This window comes from Otolemur garnettii, unplaced genomic scaffold (assembly GCF_000181295.1).
Source record: "Otolemur garnettii isolate 467f Iridium unplaced genomic scaffold, OtoGar3 scaffold00022, whole genome shotgun sequence".
Classification (NCBI taxonomy): Eukaryota; Metazoa; Chordata; class Mammalia; order Primates; family Galagidae; genus Otolemur; species Otolemur garnettii.
The window spans coordinates 17,978,806-17,989,728 of NW_003852417.1; positions in this window are offsets into that span (position 1 = coordinate 17,978,806).

Here is a 10,923-nt window from a genome sequence, read left to right on the forward strand (position 1 = left end):
AAAAAAAAAGAAGAGGATAGTTTAAGCCATTCATGTTAATTAAGGGTATTGATAAGCTTGGTAGTATTTTGGGTGTCAAGTTTTTCAAAAGTCCAGTGGACATTTTGAATCTTTTCACCTCTGTGGAAATTAGGTTGTGGTCAAAAATTTCAGAGTGAGTTTACTTTGATGGTAGAGCATTGTCCTGGTCATTATGGAGGATGGGTCTGAGGATATCCTAAAGAGCTGGTTTGGTTACAGCAAATTTCTTCAATGTGTGTATGTCATTAAAGTATTTAACTTCTCCATCATAAATGAAGCTCAATTTAGCTGGATACAGGATCCTGGGCTGAAAGTTGTTTTGTTTTAGGAGATTAAAGGTCAATGACCATCCTCTTCTGGCTTGAAAAATTTCAGCAGAGAGAGCTGCAGTCATTCTAATAGTCTTCCCCTTGTAGGTTATGATTTTTTTACGTCTGGCTGCTTGCAGGATTTTCTCCTTCATATTAACTTTGGCAAAGTTAATTATGTGTCTAGAAAATGCTTTATTTGGGTTAAGTTGTGCTGGGGTTCTGAAACTGTTTGCTATCTGAATTTTGGTATCTCTTGCCATGCTTGGGAAGTTCTCCTCAATTATCTCTTAGAGTAGAGTATCTGTGCCTTTCAGACCATTCTCTTCTCCTTCACATATTCCTATGAGGTGAATGTTTGCTCTTTTGGAGTGGTCCCACAATTCTCTCAGGGAATGATCAGGTTTTGCTCTCCACTTCTCTTCCTCTTTGAGCATTTGGGAGTATTCAAAAGCTTTGTCTTCGACGTCAGAGATCCTTTCTTCTGACTGTTCCATTCTGTTACTGTGGGATTCTACTATATTTCTCAGATCTTTGAGGGCTGCAAGTTCTTGCCTCAATGTGTCAAAATCTTTGGTGATTTTTGTGTTTGAATTCATTGAATTCTTGAGACAACTTTTGAATTGCTCCTTGAATTTCTAATTCAATCTTTACCTCCATTCTGTTAGTCTTATTTGCAATCCAAATTCTGAATTCGATTTCTGACATCTCAGCCATTTGTTTGTGAATGAGATCTTCTATTGTGTCTCTTTTGTCATTCCTTGGGGGAGGTGATCTACTCTGATTACTCATGTTGCCAGAGTCCCCCCCCCCATTCTGCCCCATGATTATTTTTCACCATTTGGCTAGAGAAGCTGGCAAGTGAAATTGAATTGAGGGCTCCTGGAGTTGTAATTAACCAGCCCTTTACCAAAGAACTGAGACTGGTGATTGTGGCTTTTCCCTTAGAACTTTACAAAGGTCCCATTCAGAACTACAGCCTGAAACTCTGGGGACCTGGTTGGTGTGATGGGGCTAGATGGCACTGACTAGTATTCAGCTAGTCTCTGTCCAATCCTAGTGAATCAGTAGCTTTGGGTTGAAATCTCAGCTGTGGAGATATATAAGAAACTAAGACACCCCACCACCACCCCATAGGCAACAACTGGAAGGGGAGAATCCCACACTCCCCCAACAACACAACCAGAGTACAACCAGGGTACACTTGGTGGGTCCCCAGGTGATCCACCCAGGTCAAGAGTCCCAAACCAATTGCCCTGGTCAACACAAACACAGATCAGGTGAGAATTCAAAAGGTCTTCAGCATCTAGGCAGGGGGGTCCACTGGCAGCTCAATTTGACACCAGTGGGAGGGACCGTGGAGCTGTCACCACTGTCAGGGGTAGTGCAGCCACTGTCAAGAGTGGTGCCACCTATCGGGGGTACTGCTGTGTGCAGGTTGCAGGAGCCCCTGAGTAGCTGGAGAGCAGAGCCACTGACCCTGGGCCTCGTGCCTCAGGAGCCGGTGGGAAGCTGGAGGGCAGAGTTGCAGGCTCAGGGGGCCTCAGGGTTAGCAGGCCAGGGGCCATGGGTCACAGGACCCGGGCAGGAGTCACAGGCCACTGGTTGCAGAAGCCAAGTGAGGAAACTCTTGCTTTTAAATAGTCGTAGAGAACTAACAAGGTTAGAAAGCCTTACTTAAAAATGAAAACTCAACCGAAAGTTGCTTCATTGAAATGAGAATTTGATAATATTTACTGTATTCTCATATGGCCACATAGTCCATAATTCCCGGGCCCACAGCCACTTCTTCTTTCGGTTTGGCTCCATCTCTGCATACTACTAAAGGGCATAGCATTATGGCTATTTATCCAGGATAGAACACTGCCTTGTAGGAACCTGTTCAATTCTTCAGGGACTAAGAGAGTGAGGCTGAAATGCTTTCAAAATGTTTTCCTGAGGCATTGTAGAGAAAGCAATACTATCTACTCTTGGGCCTGCATGTCTGTAGAGTTAAAGCTATGAAGAAAGAGCTGTTCAGTCTTCACATGTGCTCAGATATCACTTACAGAATGTCACCTGTTTAGATCAAGGATTATTGGAAGAAAATGACATTGTCTTCCAGGGTAAAAGAAAGATTAGGGCTAGTAAGATCCCAGTGTGATGCTAGCAGGGGAGTTCCTGAAGTCAATAGGAGGTAATTTGTTTTTTAACAAGTTATTTATTTATTTATTCATTTATTTATTTATTTAATTTTTTTGCTGGCTGGGGCCAGGTTTGAAGTCACCACCTCCGGTATAGGGGGCTGGCGCCCTACTCCTTTGAGCCATAGGTGCTGCCCAGTGGGAGGTAATTTAAAATGTCTCTGTATGGTTCATTCAGTACCTAAATAATAGAAGGCCACTGAGATGCCCTAGAAGTCAGAACCAACACGAATGCTAGCTGGAGAATCCCTCACTGAGGTTGACAACTATGAAGTTATTGAGACTCTAATAAGTAATGAACCTGGGTGGGCCTGCTATCACTATCATTTATTAAACATCATGTGAACATTATAAACTACCAGTTCTCAAAGTGTGGTCAGTGGACTCTGGGGATCCTTGAGGTCCTTTCTGGGATTCTAAGAAGTCATAATTATTTTCATAGTAATTCTAAGATGTCCTTTGCCTTTGTTACTGGGTTGATTGCCTGCAAAAGCAAGTAAAACTGCTTCATACATTAGCATGAATCAAAACAGTGGTGCCAAGTATACTAAGAGTCATATTCTTCACCATAATGCATTCACATTATTAAAAAATCTAATTTCACGTAAGAAGTTCCTTGATAAAGCTGTAAAATTTATGAATTTTATTAAATCATATCTCTTTGAATTTCTTTGTGAAGAAATAGGAAGAAAGCATAAAGCATTTCTGCATGCTGAAGTACAGGGTTGCCTCATACAATGCACTTGTGTGCAATTGTTTGAGTTCTAAGCTGAACTAGTCACTTTTTTCATGGAACATCTTCCTTGTATTTTTTTAATTGAAGTGAAATGAACATTAATCATTTTAAAGTGAACAATCCAGGTGCATTTAGTGCATTCACAATGTTGTATAATAACCACCTCTCTAGTTTCAAAACACTTTCTTATTAAAATAAATCTTATTTTCTTGCAATTTATGATCATCTTTATTTTCCCTTAGTTCATTATTTTTTCTGTTATTTAGAGCCCTATTTTATTTTTTATTTTTTAAAAATTAATATGAGTGTACAAATACTTAGATTACATTGTTCTCACTTCCAAGGTAAAGTTCAAGTTGTAGTTGAGCCCTTCAGCCAGGGGGCGTGCCACACACCCTCACATTGTGTACACTAGGTGAGATCCAGGCAATTGCCCACCCTCTCCCTCTCCCACCCTTCTCCCTCCTCTTCCATCCCCCTTGCTAGGCTGTATTTGTGTTTTATCATTTGTGTGGATGTGTAAGTGTTTATATTAGTTTCACATTAGTATTGAGTAGATTGGATTTTTTTTTTCCATTCTTGAGATACTTTATTAAGAAGAATGTGTTTCAACTCTATCCAGGTAAACATAGAGACGTAGAAGTCTTCAACTTTTCTTATGGCTGTGTAGTACCCCATGGTATACATATGCCACAGTTTGTTGATCCATTCAAGGGGTGATTCTCACTGGATAAAAGATTTAAATTTAAGACATGGAACAATAAAAACCCTAGAAGAGATGTGGGAAAACCCTTGAAGATATCGGCCTGGGCAAAGACTTTATGAGGAATTACCCTCCCCCTACCCCCGGCAATTGCAGCAACACCAGAAATAAATAACTGGGATTTGATCAAGCTAAAAAGCTTCTGCACAGCTAAAAGTACCACAACCAAGGCAAACAGACAGGGTTCAGAGTAGGAGATTTTTGCATGTTATGAATCTGACAAAGGTCTGATAACTAGAATCTACAGAGATCTCAAATTAATCAACAAGAAAGGAGCAAACAATCCTATTTATAAGTGGGCAAGAGACTTGAATAGAAACTTCTCTGAAGATGACAGACGAATGGCCAACAAACACGTGAAAAAATGCTCATCCGTCGTTAATCATCAAAGAAATGCAAATCAAAATCATTCTAAGATATTACCTATCTCCAGTAAGATTAGCCTACATCACAGAGTCCCAAAACTGCAGATGCTGGCATGGACGTGGAGGGAAGGGAACACTTTACCCTGCTGGTGGAATTGTAATACAATCTTTTTGGAAAGAAGTATGAAGAATTCTTAGAGAACTAAAAGTCAACCTTCCATTTGATCCCACAATTCCATTACTAGGCATCTACCAGAAGAACAAAAATCATTTTACCACAAAGACATTTGCCCCAGAATGTTTACTGCAGCTCAATTCATAATGGCCAAGTCATGATAGTTTCAAAATACTTTCATCCCTCCAAAGGGAAACTACGCCTATTAGCAGTCACTCCTCATTCCCCTCTTCTGTCAGCCCCTGAGAATCATTAACATATTTTCTGTCTCTATGGATTCGCCTATTCTGGATACTTCATAGAAGTAAAGAATAGAATAGAATAGAATCATATAATATGTGACCTTTCATTTCCAACTTCTTTCACTTAGAATATTTTCAAGTTTCATCCAAGCTGTAGCATGCTTCAGTGTTTCCTTCTTTTCTATGACTGAAAAATATTCGTCATGTGTACATACCACAACTTGTTTAACCGTTCATCCCTGGATGAACATTCAGGCTATTTCCACCTTTCAGCTACTGTGAATAGTGCTGCAATGAACACAAGTGTACATATATTTGTTAGAGTACCTGTTTTTAATTATTTGGGGAATAGACCTAAGAGTAGAATTGCTCTGTCATAGTGTAATTCTGTGTTTAACTTTTTGAGGAATCACCAAACTGTTTCCATAGTGACCAAACCATTTTTACATTCCCATCAGCAATATACAGGGTTTCACTTTCTTTCTTTCTTTTTTTTTTTTGAGACAGAGCCTCAAGCTATCCCCCTGGGTAGAGTGCTGTGGCATCACAGCTCACCGCAACCTCCAACTCCTGGGCTCAAGCGAGTCTCCTGCCTCAGCCTCCCAAGTAGCTGGGACCACAGGTGCCCCCCACAACACCCGGCTATTTTTTGGTTGCAGCCATCATTGTTGTTTGGCGGGCCCGGGCTGGATTCGAACCTGCCACCTTAGCCACTTGAGCCACAGGCACCGAGCCAAGAGTTCTTTATATAATTGAGATACTTGACCCTACATGTTCGCAAATATTTTCTTCCATTCTGTCGGTTTTCTTTTCACTTTGTTCATAATGTCCTTCAACACAAAATAGGTCTTTTTTTTTTTTTTTTTTTTTTTTTTTCAGAGAGAGAGAGAGATGGGTCTTGCTCTGTCACCCAGGCTGGAGTGCAGTGGCATGACTATTGCTCACCCTAACCTCAAATTCCTGGGCTCAAGCAATCCTCCTGCCTCAGCCTCTCATGTAGCTGGGCCTGCAGGCATGTGCCCCAACATCTAGCTAAATTTTAAGTTTTTTTGTAGAGCTAGGCTTGCTATGTTATCCTGGCTGATCTCAATCTCCTGGCCTAAAGTGATCCTTCTGCCTCAGCCTCCTGAGTAGCTAGGACTACAGGAGCTATTTTCAGTAGAGATGGGAGTCTCACTCTTGCTCAGGCTGGTCTGGAACTCTTGAGCTCAAGCAATCCATTCCCCTCAGCCTCCCATAGTGCTAGGATTACAAGCTTGAGCCACTGCACCTGGTCCTCATCTACCTTCTTAGTTAAATTTATTGCCAGATGTTTTTGTCATCTTGGATGCTATTGTGAATGAAGTTATTTTCCTATTTCTTTCCATATTGTTGATGTTTTGTGCATTTTTGGAGTAACACGACTGGCTTTTTGTTTTGCTTTGCTGTGTGTGTGTGTGTGGTGATCTTATATTCTGCAGCTTTGTTGCATTTGAACTGATCATTTTTTGGTAGATTCTTTGGAATTTTCTATATGTAGGATCATATCATCTGCAAATAGGAATAGTTTTACTTCTTCCTTTCCAATCTCAATGCCTTTTATTTCTTTTTCTGGCTTAGTTGCTCTAGCTAGAACTTCCAGTACAGTGTTGAATAGCAGGGGAAAAACTGGGCATCCTTGTCTTGTTCTCAAGATCGGGAGAAAAAAACGTTCAGTCTTTCATGACTGTGATATTACCTGTGGGTTTCTCAAAAATGCCTTATATCATGTTGAGGAAGTTCCCTTCTATTTCTAGTTTCCCAAATGTTTTTTATCATGAAAGGGTGATAGATTTTGTCAAGTGCCTTTTCTGCATCAGTTTAGATGATAATATATATTTTTCCTTCACTTTATTAATGTGGTATATTACACTGGTTGATTTTCTTATGTTGAACACTCTGTATTCTTTCAGTAAATTTCACTTGGTCATAGTGTAATCCTTTTAACATGATGTTGGATTTGGTTTGCTAATATTTTGTTGAGGATTTTTGCATCTATATTCATAAGGGATATGGATCTTCAGTTTTCTTGTAATGCTTTTGTCTGGCTTTGCTAACAGGATGATTCTGGCCTCATAGAATGAATTAGGAAGTGTTCTCTTCTCTTCTACTTTTTGGAAGAGTTTGGAACAATTGATGTTAATTCTTAGAAAAGGTAGAAGCTTCCTGGTCCTAGCCTTCTTTCTGTTGGGAGCTTATGATTATTGATTTAATCTCTTGGTATATTTCTTTTCAGATTTTCTTTATCTTCCTGAGTAAGTCTAGGTAATTTATGTATTTCTAAGAATGTGTCCATTTTATCTAAGTTGTCTGATTTGATGGCATATGATTGCTCATAGTATTCTCTTTTAATCTTTTTTTATTTCTGTAAGGCTCTTTCTGATTTTAGTTATTTGTGTCTTTTCTCTATTTTTCTTGGTCATTCTAGCTAAAGGTTTGTCAGTTTTATTGATTGATCCTTTTAAAAAAAAAAACCCAGCTTTTGGGTTTCATCAAATTTCTGTATATTGTTTTTCTGTTCCCTTTTTTTACTTAACTCCACTCTAATATTATTTCCTTCCTTCTGCTAGTTTTGGATTTAGTTTGCTTCTCTTTTTCTAGTTTCTGTAAGTTGTAAAGAAGTTTCTGTAAGTTATTGATTTGAGACCTTGTCTTCTTTTTTTCATATAGGCACATACTGGTATATGTTTCCCTCTGAGCACGGTTTATACTGCATACCATAAATTTTGATGTGCTATATTTTCATTTTCGTTTATAAGTCCCTAAGTATTTTTTAATTTCCTTTGAATTTTTTTTCTTTAACCCGTTTTTTGCTTAACAGGGTGTGTTTAATTTCCATGTACTTGGGAATTGTGACATTTTCCTTGTTACTGATTTCTACCTTCATGCCATTGTGGTCAGAGAAGATGCTTTGTATGACTGCAATCTTTTTTTTTTTTTTTTTTTTTTGAGACAGAGCCTCAAGCTGTCCCCCTGGGTAGAGTGCCGTGGCATTACAGCTCACAGCAACCTCCAACTCTTGGGCTCAAGCGAGTCTCCTGCCTCAGCCTCCCAAGTAGCTGGGACCACAGGTGCCCGCCACAACACCCGGCTATTTTTTGGTTGCAGCCATTATTGTTGTTTGGCGGGTCCGGGCTGGGGATTCGAACCCGCCACCTTAGGTGTACGTGGCTGACGCCTTAGCTGGTTGAGCTATAGGTGCCGAGCCGACTGCAATCTTTTTAAATGTATTGAGACCTGGTTTGTTGCCTAACTTATAGTCTATCCTGGAGAATGTTCCATGCACACTTGAGTAGAATGTATATTCTGCTATTGTTAGGCTAAGTGTCCTATGTATGTCTGATAGGTATAGTTGGTTTACAGTGTTAAGTCCTCCATTTCCTTATTGAACTTCTATCTAGATGTTCTATCTATTACAAAGTGGGATGTTGAAGGCCCTTACTGTTATTGTAGAACTGTCTATCTTTTTAATTCTGTCAATGTTCAGTGCATTTGTTTTGTGGCTCTATTGTTTCATACATATATGTTTATAATTGTTATATTTTCTTGATAAATAGACCCTTTGATCAACATATGATGTCCTGGAACACTATTCTTCATTGAAAGAAGAACTGACAAACTATGATTATTTACTGTGTATTTAACAGAGTTTTCTTTTAATGAGTATAGTATTTCACTAAGAAAACAACTGATATCATTTGTTGCCAAAGATATCATTTAAAATTTCAAATAAAATTAGAATTTTGGAAAATTGTACTTTCCTTTATTAGCTTGGAAGCTTCCTAACACTAAAGCCTTTTCTAATGAGATGGATGATAGTATTCATTAATGTGATTTTTTGATACGAAATAATAAAATGTGTCAACATTTAGAAGATCTGCAAAGCTCAAACAATATTTTCCAAATGACCAATGCATGATGTTGTAAAATAAGAAGTAAAAGATCTATTTAAAGTACAGAATGGACCCATGTATTTTAATGTAAAAGATGTTGAAAATTGAAATTTTGATGTGTAACAAAGGAATGCCCACAATTATCTCAAAAGTCTACCAAAAGGCTCTTTCCTTTTCCAACTATGTACCTGCCAAACAAGATTTTCTTTTTCTTTCTCCTTCCTTCCTTCCGTCTTTCCTCCCTCCCTCCCTTCTTTTCTTTCTATTTCTTTCTTTTTTGACAGGATCTCACTCTGTTGCTTAAGCTAGAGTGCAGTGATGCCATCATAGCTTACTGCAACCCCAAACTCCTGGGCTCAAGTGATCCTCTTGCCTCACCTCCCAAATAGCTGGAACTACAGGTGTGCATCACCACTCTTGGCTAAAGGTATTTTTTTTATACCTCAACCAAAGCAATAAATAATAAGATATTAATACAGAAGATACAAGTATACGGTGCTATTAATATTAAGCCATATAGTACAGAGATTTGTAAAAATGTAAAATAATGCCAGTTTCATCAAAGATTTTTCTGAAAATATACATGTACTTATTGTTTATTTAAAATATTGTGGAATTGGGCAGCACCTGTGGCTCAAAGGAGTAGGACACTGGCCTGATATGCCAGAGGTGGTGAGTTCAAACCCAGCCCCGGCCAAAAACTGCAAAAAAGAAAAAAAAAACATGGAGTTTTCATTGCTATTGATTGATTAAATGATATTTTCAATTGTTCTCACTTTTAATTTCTAATATAAATATTGATAGCTATAATCCCCATAAACCAAAGCTCTTCATGATCCTCAATAATTTTTAAGAGTAGAGAGTGAGACCCTGTCTCTAAAAAATAGCCAGGCATTGTGGCAGGTGCCTGTAGTCCCAGCTACTTGGGAGGCTGAGGCAAGGGGATCACTTGAACCCAAGAGTTTGAGGTTGCTGTGAGCTAAGACACCACAGCACTTTACTGAGGGTGACCAAGTGAGACTCTGTCTCAAAAAAAAAAAAAAAAGAGTATAAAGGGGTTCTGAGTATTGCTGTTCTAGCCAAAGCAATAAGGAAGGGGGGTCAATGAAAAATAGTACACACAAAGAAGTGTCAGATAAAAGAGTTTTATTCCTAGTTACTCTTTAAAAAAAAAAACTTTTGGAACTAATAAGCCAGTCATAAATTAGTGGATATATGAGATATAGGAATCAAAAGTATTCCCATATTCTGTGATAACCGGTGGGAGAATAAAATGAGGTAAAGATTCCATTCACAAAAGCAACAACAACAACAAAAAATTTTTAAAGGCTCTTAAAAGGTATGTGTGACTTACAAGAATAAAACACTAAGAACTACTAAGATCAGACATTTTTTAATAAATAAAGAGCAATGCTATGTTCCTGGATTGCAATAAATTAAGTTGAAATCTCTGAGGTGGGACTGAGATGTTAGCAGTTTATAAAGCTTTCCAGGTGATTCCAATGTGCAGTCAAAATTGAGTGCAAGTGAGTCAGTTTTTTAAATTCACTCCATATACCTAAATAAATTTCCAATAGAGGTAAATGTTAAAATTTTTGAAAGGAGGTTCGGCACCTGTAGCTCAGCAGCTAGGGCGCTGGCCACCTACACCTGGGGCTGGCAGGTTCGAACAGGGTTCAGGCCTGCCAAACAGCAACGACAACTACAACCCCCCAAAATATCTGGGCACTGTGGCGGGCACCTGTAGTCCCAGCTACTTGGAAGACTGAGGCAAGAGAATCACTTAAGCCCAGGACTTTGAGGTTGCTGTGAGCTGTGACGCCACAGCACTCTACCGAGGGTGACATAGTGAAACTCTGTCTCAAAAAAAAAATTCCTTTTTTTGAAAGTAGAAAATAAAAGTGAGCATTTAATCTTCATGTAGGGGTTAGTTTTCTAAATTTTATAGCAGCGGGCAAAGATCTTAAAGGAAGTGAACAATAACTGTCCCTATATAACATTTTTAAATGCATAAATATCAAAAAGCACCATAAAATAAAAGTACAAAAAACTAGAGAAAAATATTTTCAGCAAATCTGTAAGAAAAACATCTTTAACGGCTTGGCACCGATAGCTCAACCGGCTAAGGCCCCAGCCATGTACACCTAAGGTGGCGGGTTCAAATCCCCAGCCCGGACCCGCCAAACAACAATGACGGCTGCAACCAAAAAATAGCCGAG